At 38.6% G+C, this 20,059-nt stretch overlaps 1 protein-coding gene across 3 annotated transcripts in view; it reads right to left on the bottom strand.

Annotated features, from left to right (window-relative positions):
• Positions 1-20,059, bottom strand: part of Tafa1 (TAFA chemokine like family member 1) — a 475,053-nt gene that overhangs the window by 425,716 nt on the left and 29,278 nt on the right. The gene's annotated exons all lie outside the window — the stretch shown is intronic.

Below are 20,059 nucleotides of genomic sequence, written 5' to 3'. Positions count from 1 at the left end.
GAGAGAGAGAGAGAGAGAGAGAGAGAGAGAGAGAGAGATTGAGTAAACAAATGGTAAGATTAACCCAGACAACATCTCAACTCAGAGGATGGTAGACTTTCTCTGTAGAAGATCAGATAGTACACATCTCAGGTCTTGTACACAATTCAGTGTCTGTCTCTGCTACTGAAGTAAAAAAAGTCATCATCTGTCGTAGACCACATATAATAGGTGAATATAGCTTTTTCTTTAATGAAACCAGGCTACAGACTACATTTGGGTACAATTCACCATTCTCTGATACAACAAAAATTAAAACCATACCAAAACTTCAAATAAGTGTAAGAGAGTCCAGAAAAGTTCTAGTTTCTCTGTTGATTATTTTGATTCTTTGTAAAACATACTTTCATAAAATTGATGCTTATATCTTTGGTGCACTCACTTTTCTGAAAGTTTTGCTTAATATTTGGGTGACATTACACAGCACAAATTATTGTGAAATAAAATGCTACACAATAAAGAACAGTAACAGATGCCACAGCTTGAATAAAAATAAAGCAAATATAATAATTCTTCTTTATCCGTGGACTTGCTTGATACAGTTTCAGTTATATGCAGTCAATTATGGTCCAAAAATATTAAATGAAAAATTTAGAAATAGATCAGGCATTTTAAATAATTTTTAGAGTATATTGTTAGAGTTTTCTATTTTTAATAATTACCATTGTTAGCCTCTTTACCACGCCTAATTTATGAAAGAACTTTTATCACAATGTATATTCATGGGAAAGAGGTAGCATATACAGGGTGTAGTACTATACACAGTCTCAGGCATCAACTAAGGATCCTAGAAGGGAGTCTGGGTACAAGAGGGTGCTGTTGTCTATACATTAAAATATCTATGTGAACCTTTGGGAAGAGAAATACAAAGAGAGACAGTAGCCTAGAAAGTAAATTTGGTTTTCCCACATAGTGTGCCTGGCTTTGTTTTCATGCCTGCCAGGAAAGAAAGGGTACACCCTGCTCGCCTCCTATCCTTCTGTCTTGAAGGTTGACATCTCCCACACAGGAGAAATGGCCTTTAATGTGGTCAGTTAAAATTTGCACAGGCACTACACGGGGAGTGATAACTTCTAGTGGGATTGTCCTTGGCTCTAACTAGGGCCACCTACCCTCCCTCTTCAAAAACACACTGCTTCATTTCCGCCATGGTGCCCATCAGGCCTGGAATGCTTATGTGTCTGCAAACTGTCTATCCTACTGCTCCAAAGAGGCCTGAAGACCTTGAAGCAGACCAGAGATGGCTCCTGTAGACTAACAGTTGATGGCTGGTGGACACTCCAGAGATAATCTGATTGTATTTGCCTTGGATGCTTTCGCCAGTCAGTGTTGTCTCTCTAGAGAAGAGTTAAATTGTTGAAGGATGCTAGTGAAGTAGAAGCAAACATTTCCCGTCCAGAGCAAACCAAGGATTCCTGCTCCTGGTAAAGAAAATGATCACTGCTGGAGAGAGAGAGTATAGACCTTTATAAATCCAATTCTCAGTCAAAACAAATGTAAAATATTACCACCCTCTCAATAATTGATGACTCCAGCAAAATATTTGACGTGTACTCCTGTTGTATTTGTGAGTCATGATTTTATTCTTTTGAAAATTGCCCTTTAACACTAGACAAAAGATTCAATCAGACTGAACTAGATAGGAAATTTTGTTTGTTCAATGTTATTCCAGACATGTCCTGGGATCTCAATGTATATTTGTTGGAGAAATTAATAAATAAATTAACAAATAAGATGAATAGAGATGATCAAACAAAATATAAAGCCAGGCGATAAACCCAAATAGAGAATAACATTCAGAAATGCCTTGGAGGAATAAGCAAGTAGTACACTGAATGGTGAAAACACCATGTCTGAGTTATATGATGTTCTTTTCAGAAGATTCCCTTCTTTAATGATCCCAAAGTTTCCATATTAACTGGAGAAAGGTGGCAAAGAATTAAAAGGTATTAGAAGTCTCACAGGAGTATGGAAATGTGAGGATATGCAGGTAAAAGTTAAACACCAAAATATGGTGCTATTAAGAAGGGATTTTTGATAGATTTGGCCCACTTAGAACAATTTTAAGCTGAAAATTCTCCAGCAGATTCATGTGTCATGTTAAGAGAAGATCTCAGTATTTAGAAATAAGAGAAAGAAGAGGTCATAGTGATTTTTTGACATTAACGGGCTGTTAACAATCACTCCAGTAGGGTGAAATTCAGTGCAAACAGCATGTTCAGTGGGGATATTCCATTTCAAAAATCAGGCTGTCATAATATTGAGAGTTAAACAGGTATAAATAATAGCTTTGCACACTTTTCATTTCCAGACACCTCGGTAATTTATGGAGAAAAGACTTCTTAAATCACAACAAAGATGAGGGTTTCGGGAGGCTGTCCTCTGTCAGCTCAAATTGTCCTAGATTGATAGAAAGATATGGAATGCAAAGCATATCACTGTATTGTTAAAGCAATTCATCAACATTTAAAATTGTTTTAGAAGAAAATAAATTACATGGTTTTGTCAATGAGGCACCCGGTGTGTGTTTTTAAATGATAATGTCATTCAGAAAAATAACGCTCTACACCTACATCTAGTTATCCTGACAAAATATTTCCAGGCATCTTTTCAGAGCCTGTGAGCCAGGAAAATCATGATGATAATTTATCAGTCATTTGAGATATAATGACACATACAGTACCAAACCTTAGAGGTTAAAACTTCAGAAGTAACACATCCTGTCTAAACTAGGGTTCCTCAACCTGGTTACAAAGCTGGATAGCAGGTCACATTGGGCCACATTCACACCAATTTGGGCCAAGACAAATCCTGTTGTAGAGGACAGTTTGGAACCATGCTGTGCATTACAGTATGCTTAGCTGCATTGCTGGCCTCTACCATGATATGCTAATGGCCCCTTCTTTCTTCATTAGGACAATCAAAAGAACTCCAGGCATTTCTAAGTGTCCCCTGAAGGGCAAAATGGCACCCCAGCTAAAAACTCTGACCTAAATCCCTATGGTTATAAGTTATTCAAATGCAACTAATAAGTATCTGTGCCAGATTTGAATCCTAGAAGAAGTGTTGAATTTTCTCTCACAGAATTCTAATGGATTTTATTTAAAAAAAAAAAGTGGCAGTCAAAATCTAAATGAATGTAACATATATGTTACTTAGCTCTGATGTGCTAGACACTATGCCAAACCTAGTACCTGTAGTAAGCTGTCAAATCTCCCACAGCAGCCCTATGCGGTAGTTTTAGTTTTCATTCCCATTTCACAGGTAAGAAAACTGGTAGAGAGAATAAATGTTTTACATGAAGTCATCAAAGTGATCAGTTAAAGCTGAGAAGCAAAACCAAGCAGACTAAGACTCCAATGTTTATTCTTGACTAAGAAAGAAATGCTGTGTTTATCTCATTATACAGCTATGGCAAAAGATTCCTGGGCTCACGATTCAAGAATGGTAAGAGGGTCAAGTCCAGCCTACTGCCCGTTTTAGTGAGTGAAGTTTTAGGTAAACATCCACATCTATCTATGTATTGTCTATTCCTGCTGGAACACTGCAGTAGTAAGCAGTGTAGTCCCCGCAAAAGCAGGAGGCCTTGTAAAGGTGAAAAGAATTATTCTCTTATCTTTTCCAGAAAAAACAAAAACCAAAAAACTGTGTCTTGAACTCTGCCTTGAAAGCTGACAAACTGGCTCAGGAAGTGGGAAATGTAAAGCTTGGACTTGGGCTCTGTCCATTTCTGGACCCCGGCTCTTGCCCGCAGGGCTGTGCTGCTTCCCACACAGGAATGACAGCCAGCATGGAATGAGACCTCTCTGAATGCCAGCCGCTCTTCCCAGCAATCGGATGAGTGAACTCCGGGTCGACTCTGTGGGGACGCAGCTTGAACCCCTTCTGCATTCAACGCTACACATAGGGAAGTTGTGTGAGCACACACAGCCAGGGCATAGGGCAAGTGAGATGAGCCAGAGAAAGAATGTCTCACAGCCATACTCAGATTCAGTGATGAGTCCCATGGAGCATCAGCCTTTGACAGGGACAAATCTGAGCTGTCTTTTTTCTCTCCAGTTCCAAGTTTCCCATGTGGTAACCAATTTGAGAATGCATCTTTTCTTTTTTGCAATATGAGGACTGAACACTTTGCAGTAAGCTACAACCCCCTGCCTTAGTTATTTATTTTCTTTTGAGATGAGGTCTTGTTAAATTGCTAAGTTTCCCAGGTTGGGATCAAACTTCCAATCCTTCTACTGCAAATGCATTCATTACTGGCTTTCTCTCCTTGTGTGCTTTGCTCTCCTGCTTCCCGACCTATGTTTCCTGTAATCATCCCCCAAATAAACTATGTGTACTTGAATTCTTATCTCAGAGCCTATCAAGATATTTCAGCTTTTAAAGGCAAGAAAACCAAGGCTCATGGAGAAGATGTCACTGGCCCTAAATCACACAGCAGAAATTGGTGGCTCAAATTTGGACCAGAATATCAGGCTCCAGAGTTTACACTCTTAACCAAACCATCTGCGTGAAACAACCGTTCATGAGATCATGCAAGTATTCCTGTTTTCATTTTTATACTGAGCAGGAAAAACAGGAAACATGAACAGTCTACCCAAGGATGCATGAAAATCAACGAGGAGAAAAAAATCTCTCCATCCCACCTAGGAAGTGTACTGGTTCTGTTAAAATGACAGGCAATTTCTGTGCCACTAACTGAGAGAGAGAGAGAGAGAGAGAGAGAGAGAGAGAGGACTTGCCTCCATCCAGTTTCAGAAATTAACATCCCTATGCTCCTATTGCTTTTGCTGCACCAATGGCTCTGACCCTAAGTATTCTCCCAAGCTCCAGGCAAAGAGGGTTACAATTTCCCCCGCCTAGTAATAGATATGAAAACTCTGTCCAGATTCCATTACTGGGATTTGGAAGCCATATGGGTTCAGCAACACAAATCACATTTCTATTCCTCCTCTGTGTGGGAAAACAAACAGACTATCATTCTCTTTTCTCTCAGGCATTAAAAAAACACATGTTTGATTGAGGTACTGCTGCTGTAATTCTTCATCCATAGCCCCACAGTCCTCATATAACGGGAGGCACTGAGATCATTCTGCTTGTCACACATGCATCCTTCCCAGTGCCTGAGCAAGAGCTGCTTCCCAGGAGAAAAGTCCTCCTCCTTCAACAGACTCATCTGACTCACCTCTACCCCAGGCATTATGGGCAAAGATATGGATTTACTTTCTTTTGATACCCCATACATATGCTATGAAAAGGAAATTTCTAAGAATATCATTGGTCTTCAAAAGAAAAACTGAAGAATTAAGCCAAGGTCACTGCATGTGGTCCTACACTGCATTGGGTCTTCCTAGAGTACTGCAGTGGAAAATCCACCCTGTGGTACATGGCAGCCCTACCTTAAGCTCTTCATCAAGACTCATGAACCCCACTTTTATCTCTCTTGCCCAAGACATTCTTATAATAACAGATATTATATTATTTAGTGTTCATGATTTTTTGAGAGAGTATGAAAAATCTACTTCTACTTGGCAGGAGATTACTCAACTAATAAGAGTTAAAATTCATAAAGGAGAAAGGAATAAAAAACAACTTAGGATTTGCTAGCTGAGTGACTCCATGATGTCTGGGCCCTGGGTTTATTTCTGTATAATTACCTTGGCCTCCTTCTCTTGGTTAGGAGATGTCTACCTTGGCTCTAGCATTATACCCCATAAACACCTGACCAACTTCACTTGAATTGGCGGTTGAGAGATCCTTGCAGGGACTGAGCCTCCCTCTTTCAGTAAAATAATAATTGGAGCTTCTGAAACTTCTGAAATCCCAAAGGCTAGCACTCATCTGTTACCAGCCAATACTTGGAATCTCACTCAAGTCTGATTGGAATATTCCTTAGTCAATGTATTTAACTCTTTCCCACATGTTCACATTCTCCATTTGAATGATTTCATTCAGTCTCTATCCCTTATAACAACACTGCTCAGCCAACCCACTGGACTGTTCTCAGTCCAGAGACTTGTTACTCCCTTAACAGTTCAATCAAGTGAAACTACAAAACACCCCCTCTAAAAAAAATTCATACTTTCATTCCAGAGATGAGGATTTCTACCTCATTAAAAGGGGCTACTACTCATATAAAGTAAATTTTCCCATAGGGCCATGAAAATTCAGTTGACTATTATGCCTGTTCCTTTGTAGTAAAGCTCTTCTTAAGTTTATTTGTTTTCGTCATATTTTCAGTGGGTTTCATTGCAATGTGGGAATCGTTTTGAATTGTCTCATGTGTGGGTGCAGTTATGATGCCTTTGAAAATTAAAATAAGATTTAATAGATACTGCACTAGAGTAACAAATGAATTAAAAACTTCATCCAAACCTTTATTAAGCACAGTGCCCAAATAACACTGCCATTTCCAATGCAAATAGTATACATGCACTATATGTGTGTGCATGTTATATTTTTGTTTTATTTTGTTTTGGTTTTGTCTTTTGTTTCTATTTTTTGAGACAGGGTCTCGCTTTGTAGTTCAGGCTGGCTCTGAACTCACTATGTAGCACAGACTGGCTTCAAACTTGTAGTGATCCTCCTGCCTCAGCCATGAGTAATACCAATTACCAAGGATAAGTCAATATCATTAGGTTCAACTTTATTATAAATATGGGAAGGCAACTTATACATACAGCACCACTGAGCTTCTGGGCTCAGCCTATCAACATTCACGTCTCAGCTCTGTCCTTTTTGGCTGCCTAGCCAACTGGGTTGCTTAATCCCTCCAAGCCTTGGTCTAGGCATAATTCAATTGGTGTATCTTCCATATAGAGTGCTATGGATTAAATGCACTCTTTTCATGATACTTGAACATGGTAAGCACTCAAATAATATTTATTATCATCATACAAACATATTCTCAACATAGATCTGAAGAGTAAGACATTCTAACTTGGACAATTTTGCTAATTCATTTCTTGGGCTCTTATTTATAAAAAATGAATTAATTTAAAAGTTGAAAGTATATCATTATAAAGCCAAGAGGGTAGTCATGAGACAGTGTTTTAAAAATGGACATTTTTTTTTCAAATAAAATTCAAGTTGACGCTTTCTGAAATTAATGGAACAACAATAGCGCAAAGGGTCTGGCTGGCCATGTCTTTGTTCTGAGGGAGAATAATCTTATACTCCTACAGTCAGGGTCACTGAAACATAACCTTATCATTACAAGAAACAATGCCAAAAATATTACCTAGATCTGTTTTCCAATTTTTCATGTAGTACAGAAACTAAATAAAGATGTGGATTGGTTTCAGATTTTGAAAACCACTGCCAAAATAGCTACACTATATCCAATACTGAGGTCGCAAAAGTGAACATTTTCATGAAAATATGGCTTACATTGATTGAATAAGAGTAAAATGGAGAAATTGCTATAAATCTAAGAGAAGCTATAAACCTATTAAGATAAACATGCTGCCAAAGAGGCAAAATAATTAAAACATGTCACTAAACTCATTCCCAAAACTTTAGTAATTAATTGAGGACAGCATCTCTAGAATGTTGCTTCAGATTATTTACAGCTCATAATCATTTATGAATGAAACCTTTTCTAGGATGCAAGATATTTTCCCTTCAAGACTGTATTCCTTTGTTAATTTTGTCACTTGAGTTGCAAAATGGAATAAAGCTGGGGGAAATAATGAAACTAATAAAATGACTAGAAAGCTGAAAAGGATTTAAGAGATTATCTAGTAACAGACTGATAAATACACATCATTTGTGTCACCACTATCTTTCACCCCTGTCTTTCCAGGGTCACTGTAGATGGAACCGGCCAAGCGAGGACTTTTTCTTCAAAGTCTAGGGTCAGCTCACTGTCTTTTTCCTTAAAGAATGTAGGGTGACGATTACTAATTGATCCAGGCTGAAACCTAAATCTGAAGACTTCATAGTTTATCTAACAAAAATGACACTTATACATATGATTTTCTTTGGCCAATGGAACTACGGGCAAAAGGCAAATTGCACCAGTTGCCTGGGTCTTCTGAGATCGATTGTAGTATTTCTGCTCTCTTGCTCTGTTGCTATTCCATGAAAAGAGCTTTTGTAGGTAGCTTGTGTTGTTCAACATGAACCAGAGAATGAGACACATGCAGTAAGTCCAGCTGTTAAGATCAGCTGATTTAAACATCCATAAGCGAGCCAGCTGATTGGGACATACTGTATACTTGAAGTGAACCCACTCAGAGGCCTGCAAAAATGTTGAAATATTCTATGCTGTGAGATTGTACGTATATTTGTTACATGACAGTAGTTGACTGATAATTTATGATCAATATGATAATTAAAATTACTATTATGCTAGGCGTTTTGTCACTTTAAATCCAATCTTCACAACATTTTTGCCACAAGATTATTATTGTTACCATGCTAGAAACCAGTAATTCAGATGCATACAATTTTTAAAAATTTTTTCCAAAGTCTAATATTTAGTAAATGACTAGTTTGTGATTTGAACTTTGGTCCATCTCTAAAATTCCACATTCTTTAATACCACACTTCCTCCCCATTCATCTTTTATTTGACCGTTGATATCAATATGAAAAAGGGAGAGCAGCAGGGGATGAAGGCAGGGAGATGACTGGAGGCTGGATTACCAAGGCCTTGTAGGTCATAGAAAGCTTTAATTTTTCTATGAGCAAGATGAAGGACCATGAAAATGGGTCAACATATTTTTCATTTAAAACATGTTTATGGTAAGCATGGTGGTTCATGCCCAGAATTTGTGAAGGTGAGGCAGGAAGACTGCTGTGTGTTTGAGGCCAGCCTGGATTACATAGTGAGTTTAAGGCCAACCTAAACTACATAGAAAGACCCTATGTTAAAAAAAAAAAAAAAGTCAAATCCTGACACTGAGAATTGAGTGTTGAATTGTAAATGTTCTTGTCCAAGTGGAAAATGTCATCTGGTTGACAGGGAAGGAGGGGTTCTAGGTCGGAAAGCAAGAATGAGTTTTTCTTGTAGAATCCTACACATATCCCTTAGAAATAGCCTGCTACAAAATAAATTCCACTGTCTACAATATGGGCAGGTTTTGACTGGTAGGTAGGATCCAAGAATCTCTGGAATGACCTTGGATGAAATGAAGCTAGGAGGAAAAACAAAAGTTTAAATCCTGCAAGCAGCCTCAGTCTTTTGGATTCAGGGGGAAAAAAAGAGGGCAAATCTCCAGCCTCAGTTTTAGGTGCCAGAGAAAAAGAATTCATAAAGAATTCTATGAATAATGAACTTACTGTTTTATTTTTCATGTTGTGGTTTCAGCTTTTTCTTCAGTAGAAAAATCAACCTACTTTGAAGAATTCTGATGCATATTAAGGGATATTAATTTACTCTCTAAAATGCACTAAATGCTTTTGTGTTTGGTCTGGTAATCTTTTAATCACCTTTCTTGAAAACACAAACACACACACACACACACACACACACACACACATCAGCCAAAAATACAATTTGTGAGTAGAGTAATTTCTTTGATACTAAGTAGCATTATTCTATTCAGATAGTTCTTTACATTTGAAGGGAATTCCTAAAGCAAGTTAACCTTTCAACTGATTCTTCAAAGCAATTCTTCTCCTATCCCAAATAGAAAATCTTATAGAAGCTCAGAGGGCCTAGGTGAATTTAAAATGAACAAAAATAAGAAGTTGGGGGAAGGCCATGTTGACAATTTCATCTTTTCTTCCAATATAACCACCTTCAACTTCAATTAAATTGTACCAGAGTCACAGGTAAATGGGGAGACCAAAGAAAAAACTAGCTAGTTTTTCACATAAAGTGCTCTGTTCTTCTTGTGCTGTACTAACATATCAAAATAACACCATAATATTAATGGTGATTGAAATTAAAATTAATGTATTCTTGAAAGTTTAAGAAACTTTACTAGCATCAGCAGCACCTGCATCTCTCAATTGTTAAGTAAAAGCTATTAAAAATAATATCGTTCTAGGACACACATATGAGAATTACAGAAAACAGACACCAACAGGTCATGTGCAGCTGTATCAGTGCTTTGCCCAAACATAAATGTACAACTTTCAAAGTTCTCGATCAGGGCAGGGAATTTAGCTCAGTGGTGCCGGCGACTGCCTTGTAAGTGCAAGGTCCCAAGTTCGATCCCCCGGTACGGAAAAAAAAAAAAAAAGTTCTTGATCAAATTAAAATAATAGCTACTGTGTGTAAGTCAAAGAAATGTCATCACTGGACAAATATGAAGGATTTACCAGACAAATGTAAAGGATTATTATGCTGATAAAAAATTGGGGATATTGCACATTACTTAGTTTCCCAAATATGAATATAAGGCTATAAATACAGTATCCTATTGACTCAAGGCATTTAACTTAAATTTAAATTTAAATTAGGACAAGAGAAGAGATGTCATAGAACTGGAATTCAGGGTGGAGCGAAAAGTCTATGGTACATCAAGGCCAATCATATCAACAGGTAGGCTCCGTGCGACGAGATCTGCCATTTTCTCTTGAAAAGTAGAATGTCTAGAGTTTACTAAATTTTTAAAATATTGGCAAGGAATTCAAAAAGTTTGAACAATATAAGAATACTAATAGCACTGAGCGAGCACTCTTGGTATTCTCCCACCTAGACCAAGGATTTTCAAACCCTGCTATGTGAAAGATCAAGGAGCAGGGCGAGTTTCGGAGAATGAGGTCTGTGCTGAACAAGCCACGCCCTTTTGCTTCCTCTGTGCCCTTGCTTCACTGAATGAGTCAGATTTTATCTTCTACATATGGAGCATCTAGATAAGCTGTGTTTGAATTAAAGAGTTCTGTTCTTGTAAGAAGTTGAGGAAACTGGTTTGTAGTGAGAAAAATACAAGGGAACTTGCATTTTGCCCATTTTGGAAGGAAGCTGTGGCTCACCATCCTATTTCTCCACACAGCCCCAGTACCTGGCGCACTGTCTGACATAACAGACATTCAGTAGATGCTTTTTAGTTACTGCAAAGCTTTGTGAGCAAATATTAGGTTTTAAATCTTTTCAGCCCTTGTTCATTTTTTGAAGCATTCCATATCTGCGTTATTCCTATCAGGAAAATGGGAGATAAAATATTTCCTCCACAAGGATTGAACAAAGATGCTTGAATTCGTCTGTATGAATGGCTTAATGTTCTCAACAAAAAAGTTACCAGCTGCCTATATGTGTGTTCTCTCACTTTAAACACTAAATTTCAGTAAACCAAATCAGCAGGTTCCTTTATTTTCATCAGATAATTTTACATGCAAGAAAGATGTTTTATGAAAGAACATCTCAACATAGAGGCTACTGAGAAAGTGAAAAATCACAGAAGGAATTGAAATTTTTAAAAAGTGGTTTCCTTGGTTTTGGATAATGAACTTTTATTTTGAAGCCCTAGTCATATTCCTTGAGACATTAGACCATTTTCTAAAATAATTTAATGTGGTAATTAATTTGAACAGTGGTAGTATTGATACTAACTTAGTGCAATATTGGAAATAATGTTTTACGGTCCTAGAGTTGTGTAATCTGTAAATGTGCAGAGGTTGAGGACACTGGAATCCTCACTGATGGTGTAGGTGTGAGTAACAAAAAACAGAATTTCCAAAATGGGAAGGAATTGGCAATAGTTTAGATCGTTTTTATCTCATAGAAATTCGTTGGACATATTAAATTTACATAAATGTAAATTTTAAATGACTACAACAAAGTTTCTCAAAAGCCAGTGCTCTTCAAATCTCCTGGAAGACCTGCTAAAGCAGAGGGCTAAGTCTAAACCCTCCAGAGTCGGACTTGCTCGCTGTGGGAGTGGGGGGGACCAGGAATGTACAATGGCCAAAGACACCCGCACGGCCCTTCGTCTTGATTCAAACACATTGATCTCATAATTCTTGTCACTTTTTGAAATAGTTCTGGAAGTCTTCTTTGTGAGCCTCTCAACACGGTGTGAACAAGAATACAGTGAATGCTTCTGCCGAGGGATCCCACAGGAAGACAGGCTGATAATAACTCTACAGTGCATCACCAACCATATACGCTATTCACCTTGTCTGGCACCGTGTGACTTCTGGCTCTTCCCCAAAGGCAAGATGACAATGAAAGGTAACATTTTGAACTGACTTAAGACACAGAGGAAGCTAGAACACTTCAATGAAAGACACCTGAGATTCCCAGAACTACTTCGGACAGTGGCAAGAACTATGGGATAAAAGTGTTTGGAGCAAAGGGAAAGGAGTATTTCGAGGGGGATTAATGGTGACGTTTCTTTTACTGTAATGATTTTTAAAATTTAAACTTTTACTATATTTTGTGATCACACTGTGTACGTGTTGAGCGGGTCTCCAGGTAATTTTAAGGCTGGTAGTAGACGTCCATATTTAAAACACTCAGTGAAGGGAGGTCATAATATCCGTGTCAAAATGGAGCTCTCGTGGTTATTGGTGGATGATCACCCCACCATCAGAGGAACACAACAAATTAATATTTGGTCAGATTTAGTGCAGACCCTGCCCTGGCCCTACAGTTCGCTTTGCAGCTTCAGAACCATTTCGTCTACTGGGCTGACACCCACTGGCGGGAGCAGCGACCTCCTCCTGGAGAAAGGTGCAGAGTGACAGCCTCGCCCGTGTTCGGGAAAGGCCGGAGAGCGGTGCAAGGCCATGGGCGATCAGCTGACTTAGCAGGAAGGCAGACTGAGGCGGGGCCACGCTGCTTCCCGCAGGACTGAACTGTGGAGAGGTGAGTGGATGCGCTGTAATAGAGTACTTTTCACCCAAAATACAGTCCAGTTAAAAACATTAAAACGTCATTTGTTTTTGCTTTGTTTTGTTTTGTTTTCAGTTAAGTTTATTGGTACATTTTAAGGCATACCATATATTCACATTCATTGTTGGAAATTCGCACCTTTACGTAATTACTCTCGCTTCTTATTTTGTCCCCATCCCCCTGCCCTTCCTTCGACCGCTCCCTCCCTATCTACAAAGTCTTTGTTTCCATTTTTTCATTCTCTCATATTAATTTCATTCCCTTCTTTTGAATATTTTCTCCAAAACATTTAATAAAACACAATCACAAGTGCACACGCGCGCTCACACAGACGTGAGCAGCTCACACCCTGCCCCTATTTTTTCCCCACAGCTTTTTCCTACTCTAAGTGTATGCCGCCGCCTGAGGACTTCCTACAAACACAGATGCAGCGAAAAGCCCGGCCCACTCACGGGGCGGCCCACAGCCTATGACAAAGTTAGCGGCAGTGGATTGATCCCTTGGTTTGTTCACTCCTCAAACGAGACTTCTCTGAGGCATGTCCTGCGGGGGCCCCAGAAGGTATCAGTAGAACCGAGGTCCCAGTGGTCATCTTTCCTTCCCTGTTTCACTTCCCCACTCCCCTTTGGCATACAAATCACCTTGCAACTAGGTCATCTGCATACAAGTCTTTGTATTAAGGTCTGCCGCTGGTGTAATTCAACTGTTCACTGAAGCTTTGTTTAAAATAGCAAGAAAGGAAAAGAAGTTGTTTGTCATGGTACGATGAAATTTCTTCTCTAAGATGAAATTCTAAACAATCATTGAGTTGGAAGAAGTTTGCAGAATAGAAAAGCCACCACAAGATTAATTACATCACACAAAACAATATCATATACTTTCCTTAATGCATATATATGACATAAAACCTACAGAAACGACATGGGAATATTCAAAACAAACATAATAATGACTCTGTCCACACAGCAAGATGGCTTGTAAAGAATACTCATCATTTATCTGTACAGTTTTCATTTCTATATGGTGAATATAGTCATGCATTATTCTACAATAATTGTTACAACAATTAGAAGTATGCAAAATCCCTATCACTGATGTGAATGAAATTACTCATGGATTCTCCTATGAGAAATATCTTTCACAGACTAAGAGTCCAACAATGTAAGTTAAGTAGATGAATTATGTTACGTCTGGAGAATAAGAAATCATGCAACAAATACAAACACAACAGTGATTACTAAGCAAGCAATGCTGACAGAGATGCTGGATGGCAGGGCCTAGATATAGAAGAGAGGATGAGGAATCATGGTTCCTACTCTCCCGGAGTTTAGTCTCCTGGAAGAGGAAGACGCTGAAGCCCAATCCTGTGCGATATAAGTTATATATAAGCTGTAATGCAGAAAAATATATCAATAGAAAAAAATAAGCTACAGAACAAAAGAAAAATAGTACTTCATTTTTATGAAAATAAGTGTATTGCATATTCATGCCTTGGTAAGGAGATGAACAGTTAGTTACATGGTGAAATGATAGCACTAATGACTGCTAGGTAATGAGATTTACTCAAAACCTTTTGGATTAATACCTCCAATGAACAGGAATTGCTGCTTTATTTTTGTAATTTCAATGCGTCTTATTTTTTCTACAAGCATTGACCCCAGTGGAGTTTTATTTTTAATATACCCTCTACTACAGAACACTTGTACTTCTGGAAATGTGGCTACCTGCACTGCAGAGCCCACAGACCAACATTTTGGCCACCTGGGCGACTTTCCCTCTGCCAATGACACTGACTGAGCTCTTGCCAGAGTCCATCTTCTGTGCCACATGCCATAGAGGGCCATGCTCCTGGCCTCAGAGAGCTTCTGATGCAGGGAAGAATAGATCAGGCAAAGTGTTTGGCAAATTACTATGCTGATCATAGAGATTTTCCATCTGGCTATGCTGAGATCAGCCCCTCCCAAAAACTTTGGCTGATGATCCCTTTGACATAAAACTTTGATATTGAAAAAGTTTTGATGATTTGCCTCAATTTCTCTAGTTCTCTTCTTATCCATCACCCTCTCAAAGTGACTCATTGAATTAACATAAGGAAGGTACTTCAGGTTGGGTTACCTGTTGTTTTTTTTGTTTGTTTTTTTTTTTTTTATTGAGTTTATTGGTACATTTAGGGATACAGTACAGTTACATTCATTGTTGGGATCATGTACCTTTACATGGCAAGTCTTGATTCTCATTTTTTTCCCCTTACCTCTGCCCTCCCTTCACCCCCTCTCAAAGACTCATTGAATTAACATAAGGAAGGTACTTCAGGTTGGGTTTCCTGTTGTTTTTTTTGTTTGTTTTTTTTTTTTTTATTGAGTTTATTGGTACATTTAGGGATACAGTACAGTTACATTCATTGTTGGGGGCATGTACCTTTACATGGCAAGTCTTGATTCTCATTTTTTTCCCCTTACCTCTGCCCTCCCTTCACCCCCTCCTCCCCTCCCCATCTACAAACACTTTATTTTCATCTTTTCATTCTCTCACATTTTTTTCTTTTCCCTTTTTGTTCTTCCCCTACGTATCACACCTTCCCTACACCTTTAGCTCCTTTCCTCCCATTTCTAAATGTCAGTGATGGTCTTGATAAAAATAGGGTACAGTGTTCACGAGAGCACATTAAACTAAAAGTACTGTAGGCTAAACTCAGTCTTGCTTTGGAATTTCCTAATGCTTTTTTGTGTGGACTCTTAATGGTATGATCAGTTGAGAATCATGTATAATACAATCATTCAAATAACATCAGACTTTTATGCAATAATGTGGACAGGTACCTTGTGGTTTTCTTTGTCTTTCTTTTCCTCACTCTCTGTCTCAGGGAGAAAGAAAGACCACACAATTTTCTTTGGATGCATTCCCACTTGCATAGAATGTCAGATGGTGAGAATATATTTTCTCCCTCTGTTGTCCTGTCTGGCCATAAAATGCTTAAAAAGGATTTGCTTAAATTGAGCCTCCAGAGCAGAAAAATATATCTTGCCAAAGCCCTCTCTCCACCTAGCCTCTGGAGTGATGTTTCTAAAATGCAAATCTTACTGTGTCTCAACCCTGCCAAAAACCATTTAAAAGGGGCCTTTCCACCTACCAAAGGAAAAGATTAAAATATTTACAGGTTGAATATTTTCCCACTAAAACTGAAAATAGTTTTACTGAGTCCCATGCATGAATTATATTTCTTCCAAAATGGATTACCTCCGTTATTGAGTAGAAGAATGTCATTGGAAAAAATTGAAACTGCAGTTTAGACATAAAATGTTAATATCCAGACATTTTCGAAAAGCAGGAAAAATGGGGGTTGCTTCCAAATCCTTCAAGCTGAAACTCGATTGTAGATCTGGGTAGAGTTATGAGCCCTGTGTCCTATGGGTTCCTCATCATAGGTTTGCAAGACAGAGCAAAAATTCCTTTGCGTGATCATAAGGTCCTGGGAATCTGGTCCTCACCTCCTTTAGTGTCATCTCCAGACACAAACTCCCTTATACGTTACCCTCCAGCAATTCTGCACTACTCAGATTTCTCCAAATACACTGTGCTTGTTTGTGTGCCAACGTTTTTCTCTTTGTTCTTTCTTCTGCCTGGCACCCTTCTTCCACCCTTCTCTGCCTAGACAAAATAAAACTTGCTCCTCAAGATACAGCACCATGGTCACCATTTTTCTTTGTTCTTCTTGGGCCTCCTCAAGGAAGAATTTAATCCTAATTCTCTGTAATCATAGCAAGCATCATGTTACTTCCAGCCATCACATATCTCTCTGCTCACTAGACCATAGGCTTCTGGGGGAAAGAACTGCTACTTCTCCATGAGTTCCTGCCTCAGTACATAGAAGGTGTTACATAAGTGTTCAGTAGGCAATACCGCACCAGTGCAAAAATAAGTGAATATCATCAATGAGGTAGGAAGATACTGTCGATATTCAGATGGTCATAGACCAGGACCTCCTTCTTTGAAGAATCTGTTTTATTATAAACTTATAAATTATATATTTTTGACTCCTGGGAATCATACCAACAAATTGGAAGAATTGCTCTTGAAGTCAATATCTGTTTGGAGATCCACAGAGTAGTTTTCACACTATAACGTTTTCCAAGAAGAAAGAGGCCAAGATTTAGAGCAGGGCAGATAGAAGAGTAACAGAGGAATTAGGTGGTCTATCTTTACAGGTGATTATGCAGCAACTACTGAGTCACAGGGATTTATCTTTTCCCAGATGAACATCACCTATAATGAAACATGACACACTCTGGAATCGGTGGATTCGTGGACAGTCTTATCCAACTCAAAATACAGTATATCAAAATAAAGACAGGTGAAAGGTTTCCTGGCATTACACAAAGCACATATAATGTTGAATCCATTTACCCAGATGCCAGTAAATCTTTTTTGTTTTATATTTTATTCCCTATTTTAAAATGTACTTTAAAGTGAACTCCTTCTTGTTGATAAACTGTTCTATGAGTTTTGAAAAATTCATGCAGCCATATAGCCACAGCCATTGTCACAATCTACTGACTTCCCATCAACCCTCAAACTTCCTTGTGTCCCTTTCCAGCCCCAACCACAGACCTTGGGACACTGGTCAGTTTTCTGTCCCAAGAATTTTGCCCTTTCCAGAATGCCATATTCATGAACCCATTCAGCTGGTTGTGCTCGGAGTCTGGCTTCTTTCACTTAGCAGAGTGTAGTTGGGACTCCATCGTGTTGTTGCTCTTTTTCTCCATTTTATTGCTATTTCCTTGTGGGACCAGACCACAGCTTGCTCACCCACTCACCTGCTACAGGACATTTGGAGTGCTTTCAGCTCGTAGTGATTGTGAACAGAGCCTACATAAATACTCGTGCACTGCTTTTATGTGAACATAAATTTTGTTTCTCCTGGGAAAAACCTAGCCCGAGGAATGCTGAGTCACATAATAAGTATACGTTTACTTTGATAAGAAACCAGCAGACTGTTTGCTGAGTAATTGTGTCATTTTCTATTAACATAGGGTTGCTTAACATCCTTGCCAGTAGTTAGTATCGTCAGGTTTATCATCATCATCATTGCTATTATTAATTTTGCCATTCTAGTCAGAGAATCTTTGAGATGGGCCTCTTGGGAATAGAAGGTGGATTTTTAAATAGATAAAGAGGAATTATGCTTATTTTAATGATACATTTAAAACAGATATTCTTTTCCCAATAAATCAAATATTCACATAATGCAAGGAAAAGTGTGTGAAAATATATGTCTTGGGTTTTAGAGGATAAGAGTATGATTTTTGGTGAAAAAGAAAGCTTGTATTAAGTGAGCAATGCCTCATCATTTTGTGTAAGAAAAACAGTCAGGTTGGTAATATCCCAGACAGAACTGTGCTACAAATGTCTGCAGTTAAAGGTCTAAGTGCAGACCATAAAGCAGAGGGATATTTGATTTCTTTAAATCTACCCATGATAAGTCAAGATGTAAGAAATGAATTGTAATTAAAATGTTCGGACAGTAAAAATCCATTGTGTCAACAGCCTTGTCTGTCAACGTTATCACAAAAGCATAATCAACAGGTAGAAATTTGAGCAAATCCTAAGATGCCTCCCACCTGAGAAGCTCTGTGAGAACGGATGTGTAAACAACAATGAAACGATAATGCATTCACTTTGCAATGTGAATGTTTTAAAATTTCCACTTTCTTGTATCAGACATCTTCCAGTCCACCTATTCAGCTCACTGCTCATCCCAGAAGCTCAGTCCTTACCGTAGGTAAGCGCTCCCAATCTCACCCTCCTGTAACACGTGGTGGGGACTGGGGCAGAAGATCCTCAGCCCCCACACCCTGGAGTAGAAAGTGTGTCTACTTGCCGAGCAAGGACACAAAAGAATGATAGTGACGTCTTCACTGTCGACTCAGAGGAAGACAAGTAGTAGAAGGAGAAGACATCTGCTGCAACAGCCTCAGGAGGAGGAGAGTCCACTCCAGGTAACATCTAAGGGCAGGAGTCTAGGTTCTGGCAGCCAACCTATATTGCTACTGGTGAGGAATCTAACATAGCCAGGAAAGTTATGAGTTGTATGGCAGGCTCCCCTCAAGTAAAATGAAGTCAACAATAGAAGCCCCATAGAGGCTTATGTTAAGCACGAAATTTCATGTATACAAGCAAAGGTAATACAGTAATGCCTGGAACATAAGTGTTGCATGTTAGCTGTGATTACTTTCAAGTTTTTTATTATAATTAACGTCATATAACTAAGGAGGTATTTGAGAAAAACTAAGTCTTTTTTCTTGCTAATATCATATACCCTTTTTTTTTTCGGTTTTTTGAGACAGGGTCTCACTATATCATTGAGACTGACTTGGAACTCACTGTGTAGCCGAGGCTGGTCTCAAAGTCACAGAGAGCCTCCTGCCTCAGCCTCCCAAGTGCTGGGATGACAGGCGTATACTTTTTAATATACCTTTTAATCTCTATTAGGTACTATTTATTTGGCTCAATCTATAAATTAATCTCTAGGCCATGAACCCTTGAGGTAGTGATGGATTAGCAAACACACAGTGCCTCTCCTATGAAGGACACCACTGTCTCCAGTTGGTAAGACACATGTGAGCAGTCAACTCACAGTGAGTATGCTTGTTCCTGACTACCTATATTGCCTTGCTTATCTTTAGTATGCTCAAGCTCTGCTTTATTTTATGGTGATACTCGGCCCAGATCGACTTCTCGGAAAGTAAATGAAAGGTGACATTGTGTAGAAACTTCAGTGATAATGTCTATTTGTTCATCATATTCAACCCAGGGGAGATTCAAGTTGTGCTTTCGGCCTCCATTAAAGATTTTTTGACAGGAAAAACACATAGGCCAGTTCTGCTTTCCAAAGATAACTGCCTTAAAAAAAAAAGCTAACATTTTTATTCTCCCCATTCCTTAAGAAGGAAGCAGCCAGTTTAGACTTAATCCAGCCACTCATTAATTTATGCTTTTATAACATACTGGTTAACGTGTATATGAAATACTGTTAATCAAAGGGGATATTGAAATTGAATGAAGAATGTTCTTATTTTAAAAAGAAATGTCTAAAGCTGGGTATGGCAACACATTCTTATAATCCCAGCACTCAAGAGGCTGAAGCAGCAAGATCGTTGTGGGTTTGTGTCCAGTCTGGGCCGTAACTACATGCTCAGATCTTGTCTCAAAAAAAAAAAAAAAAAAAAAAAAA

The sequence above is a fragment of the Fukomys damarensis genome, unplaced genomic scaffold (genome assembly GCF_012274545.1).
Source record: "Fukomys damarensis isolate Sample0158 unplaced genomic scaffold, DMR_v1.0_HiC HiC_scaffold_28, whole genome shotgun sequence".
In the NCBI taxonomy this organism is placed as follows: Eukaryota; Metazoa; Chordata; class Mammalia; order Rodentia; family Bathyergidae; genus Fukomys; species Fukomys damarensis.
This window is presented reverse-complemented; position numbering and strand designations above follow the sequence as displayed.